We start from the raw sequence: 14,346 nt of genomic DNA, 5'->3' as shown, positions 1-14,346 counted from the left end.
GTGACCTCATCTTAACTAATCACATCTGCCATGACACCATTTCTAAATAAGGTCACATTCTGAGGTTCTGGGAAGGATATCAGTCCTGGAGGTAAACTATTCAACCCAATATTGATGGTTAAGATTATATAACTAGAAATAAAAGAGGGAGCTTTTGTTTCATTCTTTTTCATCAAGTATTTGTGTTCTCCACTTGGTCCAGGTATAATGATAAAGTATGAAAGTAAAGAAAACAGATATGATCACCACAATCAATGAAGAAAGAAAGGGATACATTTTCCCTAGATATCTATGGAGGATGGATGGCTTTTCAGCAATGCTCCCCCACACCTGGGGGAAAGCCTTTACCCTACAGGTTAAGACTGAGTGTGGAAAAGGTTCTCAACCTCTGGGCTACACTGACCTGGAATTTAGCTCCTGTAACACAGAGCTGGATGATGAAAAAGGCTGCCGTTGGCCCTTCAAGGGAGCTACTGTAGCCTTTCAATGGGAGTTTTGCGGGGAGAGGATTAGTCTTCTTGGCCACACTTAGCCAGAGTGGAGTTTCCCCCATGCTCAGTGCAAGATTAGTAGGAAGAAGACAGCAGGTTATTATGCAAGTACCACAGATCCTCAAAGTTCTTATTGAGATTTAGATTTTCTTGAATAAATGTTTTTTTGTTCATTTGTTTTATGTCCTAAGGGCAGGTTTCACAGACTTTAAAAGGTTGATTTTTTTGTTTTGTTTTATAATATTCACTAGTTATAGTTGTTTCACTGGCAAGCATGTATGCAGAGCTCCTTACATAAGATGCCATTTAGAAGTAGAATGTCCAGATAATTGTGTATGCATTTGCATGTCTCCACTTTTACCTTACCTGGGAGTGACTGCAGTAACAAGAAACCATAATGACAAAGCAGAGTAGGTAATGTCACCAGAGAGATGCTTGGCACTCTTGAAGTGTGAAAGAAAGGTATCTCCTACAAATTCCTGAAAAAGTGATGATCTAAACTGGGATTTTATTTTATCTATATCACATATCACTCTGTTATCTGATTTATTTAGTTTTTTTTTCAGATTATTACTTCCACTATAATTTAAGCTTGTTGAGTGTTGGGACTGTCACACCAGTCAGTGCAAATGTATCTGGCACACTGTGGAAACGTGATAAATTATTATTGACTTATGACTAGCATGGATGTAATTAAAATGGGGGAAAAGTGAGCAGGTTTGAGATCTAGCTCAAACATAAATTTGAGAGAACTTGCCAATATATGTTATATGAAGAGTCAGGAAGAGAGTTGTCAAGGAAAGAAGTCAAGTGGCCATATTTATAGAAATTAGGGACACAGGCAGCCCTTCAGCCCTGTCTTGGGAGACACAGGAACTTGAGTTCAAATACATAGATCTATGTCTTTGTGCTGTACTTTCCACATACTAAAGTATAGTGACAGGACACATCCTCTTTAAGATTCCTTCAAATGTTGAGATTCTATTACTCAGTTAGTGCTTATATGTTTAAAGGAAAATGGGATCTTTGTCATTAGCTTTCTTGGATTAAACTATTTCGACAGTAAAGACAGTGGAGACACTCAGTTTAAGGTTCTACCCACTATCTTTAGTTAAATAGTGAGGAAATTAAAGAGCTTTAAGAGTCTAAATATCTCTACTTCGGATAGTCTTTATTTTGTTTGGGGGAGACATAAAAATCAAGCCTATGTAATTGGAATCTTTACTTGTCATGCTCCTTAGAATATCTCAAACCCCTTTTCATAATAATTGTTCTAAACATCCTTATTATTAGTATTTATTTATTTGAAATCAATTTAATAGACTTTTAAGAAGAAAAAAGATATCTGCCATCTTGAACTAGATGTGCATTTTATGATTACCTCAAGTTGAAAATTTTTCATGTGTAAGTTTTGTTGTAACCATGTGACAAGGAACTTTGGAAAAGCTAAATTCTTTCAGTCTTGCTTCAAAGGTTTAAATAGCTTTGTGTGATTTCTTTGTTTTTACGAAGTAATATGGGTTTTTGTTCTGTTTTGTTTTGTTTTAATTGAAAAATATTTGACACAAAGTGTTACTTTAGTTTCAGGGGTACATTCATATGATTTTTATATGCTAAATATTGCAGATGCTAATTTTCAAATGATTATCAATAATATTTTAACATCAACTGTCAGTAATGGGTATTGAAAATGTTGCAGGCTAAGCAGCCTAGTGAGCATTAAGGAGACCAGGACTAGGTAGTGGCAGTCGTATATTGTACTATTTGCTCTTCCGGTTTCTGATTATGTGACATTATAGGGAATTCACTTGTCTCTGATCCAAGTTTTCTTATCTATAAATGGAATTGGGATAGATGATTTCAGACTTTTTTCAGATCTGATATTTTATGATTTCATGGTTCTAAGATACTAGTAAATTCTAGTCAATGCTGGCCCCATAAGAAAAGCTATTCCCATACAACAAACATCCAAAATGGTTCACATTTTTGCTGATTTTCTGTGGTGAGACAAAATACTAGAGCTCTCACAGAAGGAAGATGTTAGCACCTTCTGTCTTCAAACTAGTTTTACTCTGTTATAACTCTTCTAAAATAGATATCCTTTGCATAGTTTATTACATACATTTCAAAGACCATGTAAATATATTTTTTTAAGATTTATTTATTTTTGAGAGAGTGAAAGAATGAGGGTGAGGGGAGACAAAGAAAGAGGGAGAGAAGCAGAATCCCTGCTGAGTGGTGAGACATGGGTTCAGTCCCAGGACCCAGACATCATGACCTGAGCTGAAATCAAGAATTGGTTGCTTAACCAACTGAGACACCCAGGCACCCCAAAGTCTGTGAAGATACAGAATAAAAAAAAATAAAAATAAAAATAAATTTAAAAAAAGATACAGAATAAAAACAGAAATCACTGAAGTAGATCACACAAATTAAATCCATTCTTATTTTTTCACTTTCTTATTATTCATAATAAAATCTGGATGCCCTAACATTAGATATAGAATTCTTTTTGATCACTTACAACCATATTTGTCCCATTGATTTCCTCCTTTATCATTTCATCTTGCTCATGCTGAAGCCATACTGAAATGGTTGAAATTATCCAGATTGTCTGCACTGTCAAATATGTGCCTTAGCACACACTGTTCCCTGTTATTAGTGCACTTTCCCACCATCTTAATCAGACCATTCCTTACTAAGTTTTTAAGACATTGTCCTTAGGAAATTTTCCTGCTTTTAACTCAACTCTACTATTAGCTGGACCAGGTGTCTTTCTTTTATGTTCTGTGGTATACTGCATTACTTCTATAAAAGTGCTCCATAATAACCTGTATAAAAGAGCTTAGTAAAAGCCTGAATTGTATCTGTACATCTTACATCCCCAGTATTTCCTACAAAGCCTGATCTAATATTGGATCATTAGTATATTTTTATTGCATGGATGAAAATTAAGATTTCTAGTTACCCTTCCTATTCCTTTCCCCATCTTCCTAGAGTATGACACAATGTGTAAAATAAGCAGATACTTAATAAAAGATAAATAGCTTTTTCATTTCTCTTTTCTCTTCCATTCCTAGGTTTCCATACTACTATTGCTACTACTACTACTAATAATAACAACATATTGACTGAATATTCATACTGATTAGAATTGGTGCTTGTGCTGCATTAGCACCTTCTGATTCCAAGAAGTTTCCTTTAACTTATTATATCAATCTGGTTGAGACTCTTTGTATTTCCCTTCATGGAGCAAACTCTCAATCTTTATATAAGAAAATAGACCTCATTTAAAAAAATGATTAAGGTATAACTGAAATACAATGAGTCACAAATATTTAAGGTTTATAATTTTATAAAATTAAAATAAAATTTTATTTATTTTTTTAATAAAATTTTAATTTAAAATTAAATTTTAAAAAGTTTATGTGAAGCCACCAGCAAAATTAAGGTAATAAACATATCCATCACCCCCCAAAGTAAATATATGTATATATACACATACACACACACACAAACACGTGGGATATGCTGGTGACAAATATTATTTCCATTTTAAAATATTATTAAAGAGAATAAGTTAGGTAATCTATTCAGGCATTAGCCATGATGGTTCTGATGATAGACTGCCTGGTCACACTCACTAGAAGTGTGACATAAGCAAATGACTTAATCTCTGGGAATCTGCTGCCTCAAATATAAAATCCATATAATAATTTTACTTACCTTAAGATTATAATGAAGATTAAATGAGATGTTGCATATAGAGTCTTTACCACCATAGAAAGTATTTAGCACTGTGCAAGACATTTAATGATTACCCCCAAACGTGCCAAATAATAGGATAATTGCAAAAAAGGAAACAGCCACTTAGCAGAAAACAAAGATCTCCCCAGAACAAATGGCTACTCCATTTAGGTGCTGTGGAAAAGTGTTTCCCTTTTTTTTTTTTTTTTTGGTTTATTTATTTATTTGAGAGAGAGGGATGAGGGAAGGGGAAGAAGGAGAGAGAAACTCAAGCAGACTCCATGCCTCATGTGAGTGTGGAGCTTGATGTGGGGCTTTATGTGGGGCTTTTCTCTCAACCAGGGATCACAACCTGATCCAAAACCAAGAGTTGAACGCTTAACTGTGCCACCCACGTGTCCCAAGTTGTCTCCTTTTTAACTGAGTTCCTTTTTATTAACCAAAGATGAAAACTTGATAGAGACATGATTATATTTTTGTTTTTTTTTTTTTATTTATTCTAATCATGCCTGGTACACATTGGATGGAACTTTCCTAAAATTAAAACCTGTGTCACTTTTGACACTATCTTCAATTTCCTTATTGAAAGACTTACAAGTAATATAAAAATTTAAATCCATTTGCTTCAGAATTAAGTCCTTGAGTGCAATTTTTGCTGCCACTAATGTAATGCAGTAGAATGTGTGATTTTGTATTGAATTATATACAGGAGAATTCCTCTCTTTATTTTGATGTCCATTATCTCTAGAGAGCTGTCTACAGCCTTGATGTTTATATACCAGACGGCTAAGTGGTTTCCCTGAGTTGTTTGTACCATTTTTTTCCTTGAACATTTTTGTGGGCAGTTTTCAACGGACTGCATTTAATGGTACATAAAGCTCTGAGGGAGGAGAAAGTAGTTTGATAAATAAAAAGCAATTGATGCTGTCTTTCCTCAACCCTGCTATTCACTGTCCTTCAATGTAGATGTGGTGAACAGAATTGTAAAATGACCTAAAAGACACTCTGATTTATGATGATAGGTGAGAGTGGATGTGATGAGAAGGAAAAGGAAGAATATTTTTTGAAGGAGTAGAAATTCAGGCAGGGCCATTGAAGAATGAATTGAATCCAGGGAGGGCTAGCTATGAATTGAATGTTGCCTGTACTGATTTCTTGTATTAAATATAATAGATGAGTAGATATCAAACTGTTAAACAAAAATGTATATAGATGATAAAATTATGGGTGATTTTTTTCTTACTTGGAAATTATTATATTTTCAAATTTTTTCAAAGTAAGTATATATTATGTGTGAAATCATACAAAATTAAAAATAATAGATAACCTTTTTGCTTAAAAAAAACTTAAGAACCAATTTCACACCCTATTTAACTTTAAGGTAAATCAATCCTTATTCTACAGAAAAAAAATAAATAACAGAGTTCAAAATGAAGCCCTTTCCTATTTTGTTAACTACAAGTACTTATTAGAATGCATTATCGGATAATTTCTAGTCTATAAAGGACATTGAGAGGTCATCTACTTCATTTCCTTATCATCACACAAGATCCCTTTTAAATTATCCAAGAAAGATTAGAATCCATCCTATTTTAGACCTTTTCAGAAGTTGCCATGTCTTCCCTTGCTGGTGCTTTTCAGCATTTAATAATGTTTTGCTGACAGACTATTTAAAATTTTATATTTAATGGTGGCCTTATGAAAAGTTTTGAAAGAATGTCTGCTTTGTAAAACCAGAGAATACTCATCACTGACGTGTGATCTCATAATTGTTTTTATCCTTCTCTGAAACCAAGTGACATTACTAAAGACACTAAATCATTTTTGTCTCCTTGAAACAGTCTTTCTTCCATGACTATAGTTTCTTCTCATCTGGCAGCCCTTTCTTCCACAGGATTAACATCCTCCCTGGGAGCAAGAGGAGAACCCATGTGATGAGAGCATTGCTATGCACCCAGATCATGCCAGATCCTGTACTAGGCTCTTTTGGTATGATCTTATTTAGTTCTCCAAATTATTCATATAAATAAATAAATAAATAAATAAATAAATAAATAAATAAATTTATAAAGAAATGTTTTTAACCCCACTTTAAATACTTGGTCAAGTACCAATGTGATCACAGATATTCTTTGTATGAAATGCTTCCATAGTTCTTTATAGTTAAAGGAAAGTAAAAAAAGTATTAACTCTTCAGCCTAATGTGTGAGGTCCTTTCTCAGACTTACTGATGTGTTCAAAGTACTTCTTACCTATTAGGACTTTTTCGGTTGCCACTTCTGCTCCCAGTGTTCTTCCTTATCTGAAACTTTCAAAACCTATGCATCTTTCAGCACTCAGTTAAATACCATTTCTTCTGTGGAGCCTTCACTGAATATTTCCTGCCACCCTGAAAATTCCTTCATTTGAGGCCACTTCATCAACATATAATTCTAATTTATAGTCTGTAACTTTAAACTTAGCTATTCTTTTTAAGAATGAGACTATCAAATATGTACTTATAATTTTAGGGGCATATCCATAACAGATATTTTATAGATGTTTCTTGAATAAATGACATAGAAAATAAAAACACTCCTGAGAGTTTGGGGCAGCCTGGCAGTTAGAGCAAAGCCTTGGTGTTTTTCCATTGGGTCATCCCACAGAACACCAATGTCAGACAAGGCCACTCTGATGAATCAAGATAAAAATAAGGTGTCACTCAAACCACAAAGATGGATCATTATCCCTATCCTGGCTAACATGATTCACTGATGTTTCTTTTTCATTCATTGCTTTAGCCTCTCTTTGTTCTTGCATTCTGGATAAGAATTATTAGATACCCAACATAGAATAACCCCATTTCCTGATAGCATTTTCATATAGAACTTCTTTGAATCCTTGTCAAAATCACCTTACACAAGCCCAATTCCTATTCTAAGTCCTCCCCAACACCCTGTAATTAGATGCCCCATAATTCCCCATTATTCAGTTATCTCTATTCCTGCAGATATTTGGTTGAAGACTTAAGAGGACGAGTGAATAAATGAATGAATGAACAACTCTTACTTATGTCAGGTTAAAGGTTCTGTGTATTCAGGGATGGCATCTTTTCTCTCCATCTCAAATGTCTAGAATGAAATGGTCATAAAACAAATATGGAATGATTGAAATAGTCTTGACTCTCTTGCTACCTTTTTACCCTCCTTCTCTACAGGGATCACTTTGTGGGAGATTCAATTTCTGCCATCATTGCCATCAATTCTCTCTTATCCAGCACTGAGAATCCGTATCAGTGGATACGGATGAAAAAAAAAAAAAAAAAAAGAAAATTTCTTTTTTTCTTTATCCCAAAGTCCTCTCAAGTCTATGTTACAAACCTTGCTTTATTTTGCTTTTACTTAGCCAATATCCAAGAAAGTTCTGTGGCCTCAGAATTTGTTGGTCAAGGTACACCTGTCTAAGTGTAGTTTGAAGAACTTCAGTTCTTATCTTTATGGCCGCTGAGAAGAAGATCCCCTTTCTTACTAACTGCCTCACTTAGTACTTCACATTCTTCGCAATATTGGCAAATCCTGAATATTTTTCAGGTATAGACTAAGCACCTGATTTGCTATTCATTTAGGAGATTAGTATCTAAGTCATTTAGGGAGGCATTATTGCGACAAACCATTTGGGAAAAGTATTTCAAACATAAAGTCCTCAATGGCTGCCTATCACCAATATTTTAACAGGGCATAAAAGCCCTTTGTAAATTAGCCCCTTCTATTAGTAATATAGGTATGAGAGATAAAGTTAACAAAATAAAAATTGGATGGTTAAGTTCAATTACTGTTTTTGGAAACAAAATGATTTAAATGATAAAAACCTGTTTTGAAAGGAAAGGAAAAAATATATACAAAAATACAAGTATGATGCAGCAACTATTTAGCAACCACTTAGCAACTATTGATGCCTATCAGCACAAGTCTATTTTTTTTATTTTCCTTTTTGATAATTGGATCTCAGTCTGATATGCTTTGCATGCACTTGGAGGAAAAACACAAACACGAAACAAAACTAAGATACCAAACCACGTCCTATAGCATGATGGTAGGATAATACCAAATAGTGGATATAGAAGCTTAAGAATATGAAATTGTGAATATTGAATTCCTTCTAATATACAGAATTGACTTATGAATTGCATGTACTTCTGCCTAATATGAGCCTAACTTGACTTTGATGTAGGCAGGAATGGAAGCTTCCAGATAAACACTGGGTGAGAACCTGAGTATTGTTATAAGGTGACAAAAGAAAAGAGACACTTTTTATATGAGTCTAGGCATTTTTATTTGACAACACAAGTTATACAGTAGGTCCCTGTTTCTAGTGACCTGATGGTAAATCACCAGCAGTGCTGCCTTACATACTCTTTCTATTAGTGAGAACCAACAGGGGAGCTTTAAGAGTCCAGATGCACTCTTAGTAACTACTTCAGGAAAATGCTCCCAGACCTAGACTGTCTAAGGCAAGTTCTCTAGGGTCACCCTGCTTTTCACAGGTGTTACTGCAATGACTGATCATGAGACTTGTGCTTGAAGCCTGGGATCTACTTCCTTGTCAGTCTTAGTGAGTTTAATTGGGATGGACAGAGTATGACAGCATATTACTATAACTTCATAAAAGTTGGAACATAAAAGTCCTCAAAGCTGTAGAGGGCTTTGATGCAAAATGTTTTATAAAGTACTTTATAAAAGTATGAAATATATAACTATACTGTATGGAAGTTAACATTTATGTAGCATCACTATAGCACAAAAATTTAATCAGTTCAGTGGAAAATGTGAGGGAGACTAGTTTGTTTAGAATCCCTTCAGAGGAAAAGAAAAGCTGTATAAGTAACTAAACACTTTGATTACTATTGTGTTCCAAAGCCACTGTGTCTGTAGTCTGTTGTTATTGAATTATTTTTGCCATATTTCAATAATCATATTGTGAGTATGAATTTTTGCTCCAGGTGGAAGCCAACTTTTAGCAGTGGAGTTATAGGATCAAAAATGTGTGTGCACTTCGTAAAAACTTAGTGTTAGATATTGAGAAACTGCTCAAAAAATGTTGCACAAATTTATACGACCAATTATTTTAGCTAGCACACTCAGACTGTGTGACTCGGATACCTTATACTCCCAATTTTAAAAGACCACTGATGGTAAGTTAGAATCTAAATATGTATAAAATATATCAAATCAGTCTAGCTTATTTACATTTTTACAAAGCCATACACATAAAACATAAGATTCATATTTATTTTACTATTTAATACATTTAAAATATGTTCAAGGACAGACATTTTTCCAAAGAAAACCTACATACAGCCAACAAGAACATGAAATATGCTCCACATTACTTGTCACCAGGGAAATAAAAATCAAAACCACAATGAGATACCACTTTACACCAGTGAAAATGGCTAAAATTAACAAGACAGGAAACAAGATGTTGGCAAGGATGTGGAGAAAGGGGAACCCTCTTGCACTGTTGGTGGGAATGCAAATGGTGCAGCCACTCTGGAAAACAGTATGGAGGTTCCTTAAGAAGTTAAAAATAGAGCTACCCTATGACCCAACAATTGCACTACTGGGTATTTATCCAAAAGATACAGATGTACTGAAATGATGGGGCACCTGCGCCCTAATATTCATAACAGCATAGTCTATAATAGCCCAACTGTGGAAGAAACTGAGGTGTCCTTGCACAGATGAATGGATAAAGAAGATATGTATGTATATATACACACACACAATGGAATATTACTCAGCCATCAGAAAGGATGAATATGTACCATTTACATCGACATGGATAGGACTGGAGGGAATTATGCTGAATGAAGTAAGTCCACTGGAGAAAGGTAATTATCATCTGGTTTCACTGATATGTGGAATATGAGAAAGAGTGAAAGCGATCATAAGGGAAGGGAGGAATCTGAGTGGAGAAAAATTAGAGAGGAATACAAACCATGAGAGATTCCTGACTCTGGAAAACAAACATAGGGTTATGGAAGGGGAGGTGGGGAGAGATAATATAACTAACTTAGTGATGGGCATTAAGGAGGGCAAGTGATATGATGAGCACTGGGTATTATACTATATGTTGGAAAATTGAATTTAAATAAAAAATAAAATATGTCCAATGAAAAACTGCTAATTTCAACCGTGATTTAATTCAATATAGTGATTTTTCTTTCAATCCACTTAAAATGACAAATTAGGCATTTTATGTTCAACAAATCAAAGAAAAAAATGCTCAACATGTCTTTTTCTGTAAGTATAAACTTCTGTAGCCTGGACATTCTTTGGCTTTTCAGAAACTCTCGTTGCCTTCCCTTGAGTGCTATCATTCCATAATGGCCTTAAGTGATAATCCCCATTGGTCATCATCTATAATTTTGGATTATATAACCTGGCCCTTATGATATGTATCAATAATGACACATGGCTGTTCTCCCCTGGGATTCATTAGTAAAGCAATATCATCTCTTTAGTTCAGATTTTCAGATGGGCCTTTCATTTCCTAGGTGAGGTTAACTCTGACTCTCTGTATTCTTGTAAAGTGAAGGATAATAATAAGTATAAAACTCAGTTTTATCATCCAGCATTTGAAAAATCTGAGGAGCATTTCACACTGGGAAAGCAGAGATAACTGAATGACAAGAACAATTTTAAATGACTAGGTCCATGGAGATATGGAGATAATATGAAGAAATATCCCTTAGGACACTCACTTGGAAAACATGAGTTTCCTTATTTAGACACATATTTGTAAAGTATTGATGGCTGACAGAGGTCTTTCATATCAGTGCTCTTAATCTCATCTTCATAACCCTAAGAGATGCCAGTTTCTCTCTAGTTAGACCAAGGAAGAATTTATTACATGTGTTCTTTTAGAGAGAAACAAAAGATTTATGGAAATGTTTCAATGGGACTATTAAAAGAAACCCTTAAAGACTCAGTGGACTGTTTCTTTCCTAAAATAACAAAACACCATCTGTCAGACAGAATTTGTGTGGAAAGAGAATAATAACTTCATTTACTACATACACCAGGAGAACTGATAAATCTTCTTGGGGTCATGGATGTTTTTTGGAATAGTTTCAATTTAAATTTTATTTGTGAAGATAGCTGTTAGGAAGCGTGTTGGAGGCAGTCAGTGGTGTGTCATCATGTTGCCGGCTGTTCACAGCACAATGTCATAAGAGAGAATATTGAATGTGTAAGATAAGAAAACTGGACCAGAAGCAAAGGCCAGGAAGACTGGAATTTTGACCCAATTTCCCGAAGAGCCTAATATTAGGAATTTTTTATGTAAAAGAATAGGGGAAAGAAATGAGGAGTGTTGGATATGTTAGGTTCAATTTATCTTACTCTTTGTGTTGTCTTTTAAAATCATGATACTAGCAACACTGGCAAGTACGAATTGTTGATAATTTGTTTTCAGGGAACTCATTTCCACAGGAGAGATATTGAACACATAATATAAGCAAGGCAATGGGCTAAGTAATGGTGATACTCAGATAAATTTGATATAATCTCTATTCTTGAGGTACTTACTCATAAAATAGTGTAGAAGCCAGACAACTCAAGCAGGCTATCCCAAGGAAATTTATTGCTTTAACCCATAGAATCATATGTATTATAGGAGCATTACACTTCACTCAACCCAGAACTTTAGAGAATGTTGATACCTGAACTGAATATGAAGGGCAAATGTAACTATGTAGGTATATTAGGGTTCTCCAGACAAACAGAACCAAAAGGCTATAAATACATATACATGTTTATTATAGAAATTGGCTTAGTCGAGGCCAAGAAGTGCCACAATCTGTCATCTGGAAGCTGGAAAGCCAGGAAAGGTTGATGATGAAATTCAGTCCAAGTCTGATGCCTAGGAAGCAAAGGTATTTGAATTTGAAAGCCTGAGAACTAGGAGCACCAATGTCGGAAGGCAGAAGATTGGGTATCTCAGCTCAAGCAGACAAAAGAGAATTCATCCTTCCTCTACCTCCTTCTATTCAGGCCCTCAAAGGACTAGATTATGCTACTTAAATTGGGAAGGGCCATCTTCTTACTCAATTCACCAATTCAATTGCTAATCTCTTCCTTCATAGACACACTGGGAAATAATGTTTTACCATCTACCTAGGCATCTCTTGGCCAAATAAAATTGACATAAAAAGTTGTCACAGAAGTGAATAACTGGTGTGATAGGAAGAGGCAATGCCACAAGTAGGCCACCACCTCCTTCTTATAATCATAGTCACCATGACACAAGTAATAATAATGATATTAATAATAATAATAGTTTATATTTAGCACTTACTTCTTAAGTGCTTTATAAATATTATTTCATTTAATTTTCTAAGCAAATTTGGAAGTTAGGGGCATTAATATTCCCAATGAAATATAGTGAATTTAAAGAAGTTAACTGGTTAGGATTTATTTAAATAGATTTATTTAAATCTATGCAGCTTGACTCCAGAATATGAATTCAAAAGCACTGTACTATACTGCTTTCTGTATGTATCATGTGTATGTGTGGGGATAGGTTGGGGTAGAGGAGGGTGGTTAGCAATTTGCTATAAGGTAGAGTGTGGGTGTGGTGGGAGATAGGAGTGGAGAGGTAGATAGGTCATAATGAACTTGTTGGGAAAAAAACAAAACAAAACAAACAAAACAAAAGGCAAACAGGCCCAAAATTGAGTCGTTTGCTGCCACACTAGCCAAAGGACTTCAATGAAGCTTCAACCTCTCTCAGAAATGTGCCCTTTAAATGGTCAATCTGGTGTTTCCTGAGTGGTACCGGTGATATAATCTGCATAATATGACCCCTGTCATAGTCCCCTTCTCCCAAAAGATGTTCACCTGGCCTGAAACAATCTTTTCGTTTGCTAAGAGCTTCCTTACCACACCTTCCATCTGTACAAATCTTCCATTTTGTACAACTTTTTAGAGCACTTGTTTATTTACTAAAAGGGATACTACCCAATTCATGAATCATTGAATAACACCAATTAGGTCTTCAAATTTATCCAATTGAACTTACGTTTTTTAAAAATAGATTTGGTGGCAGCAATGAGATCGAAGTGAACTTCTGTCAGCATTTGGGGACAATGAGAAGGGACACCCTGAGAAGACTTTTGAGTTCATGGTCTTTCCCACCATTTCCTGGAGCTATTGGTAAGTTCCTCTCAGTTTGAGCTTTCCTCTCTTTGGTTAAGCTCTAGGCCTAAATGGATTTCAAGTCCAGGGCTTGGTGGGTCATTCTGAGCTGGCAGATGTTCCCTTCAACAATCTGAGTTTCTAGCATTTGGTTCAGTATGGAATTCTCCAGTCTTTAGAATCCAGTCCATAGTCTCTGTTTACTAATACATGTTGGGAACTGTTGGTGTCTGGCCAGAGTTGGACTGGGTCTAATTTAAGAACTGGATTGAGTGTAGTTTAGGCTGGATAGGGTCCAGAAGGAACCTATGAATAAAATTTGTTTAAATGGGATCCTTTATATTCAAAGAGTTGAGCACTCTTCCTTTATACTAAAATAATTCACATGCCAAAGAGCACATTTGGGGGTGGCATATTTTCCTCTCCTATAGTCCAAGAAGTTTCACAGTCCAGAAGTTAACTTGGTAGATTTTTTCATTTAATAGATCAGTTAAACTCATTTCAGAAGGTGATGATGCAAAGTTAGGCTGGTGGTTCAAGTAATCACATATTAAATAAGAGACATTTCCATGGAAAAAAAAAGAAAAACGATGATTAATGATTGAAGCAAATTATAAAACAATTTCTGAGTTCTGAGCCAGTCAAGAAGATTTCTAGATGTCAGAGGCAAAGTTTTTTTTGTTTTGTTTTGTTTTTTCGTTTGAATGTCTGTGATGATGTTAACAGGTGTTCAAGTAAACTTTCTGAGTAGCCCAACAGCAGCTGGTACAAAGATTATCCATATATGAGTGTTGTGGCTATCTGTAAAATTTATGTCAAGTTGTTCATATTCAGTTTGCAGGGCTTCAAGAAAAAAAGGCAATTTTAGTTCTCTAAATCAGAAGGGTAGAAAAAAATTGAGAATGATATTTTGGAGAGTTGTATCCAAACAT

At 34.9% G+C, this 14,346-nt stretch overlaps 1 long non-coding RNA gene across 16 annotated transcripts in view; it reads left to right on the top strand.

The window, feature by feature from the left end:
- The window catches only part of LOC112648220 (uncharacterized), a 191,404-nt gene that overhangs the window by 49,568 nt on the left and 127,490 nt on the right, over positions 1-14,346 (top strand). For 15 of the 16 annotated variants that reach the window (XR_003128874.3, XR_003128862.3, XR_003128867.3 and 12 more), the window contains exons 1-2: positions 1-91; positions 13,314-13,432. This is a non-coding gene — a long non-coding RNA (uncharacterized LOC112648220). The remainder of the gene's footprint in view (positions 92-13,313; positions 13,433-14,346) is intronic. The other variant, XR_007403907.1, reaches the window with a different exon arrangement.

The sequence above is a fragment of the Canis lupus genome, chromosome 19 (genome assembly GCF_003254725.2).
Source record: "Canis lupus dingo isolate Sandy chromosome 19, ASM325472v2, whole genome shotgun sequence".
Taxonomy (NCBI): Eukaryota; Metazoa; Chordata; class Mammalia; order Carnivora; family Canidae; genus Canis; species Canis lupus.
The sequence above is the reverse complement of the archived record's forward strand: the minus strand, read 5'-3'. Positions and strand labels throughout refer to the sequence as shown.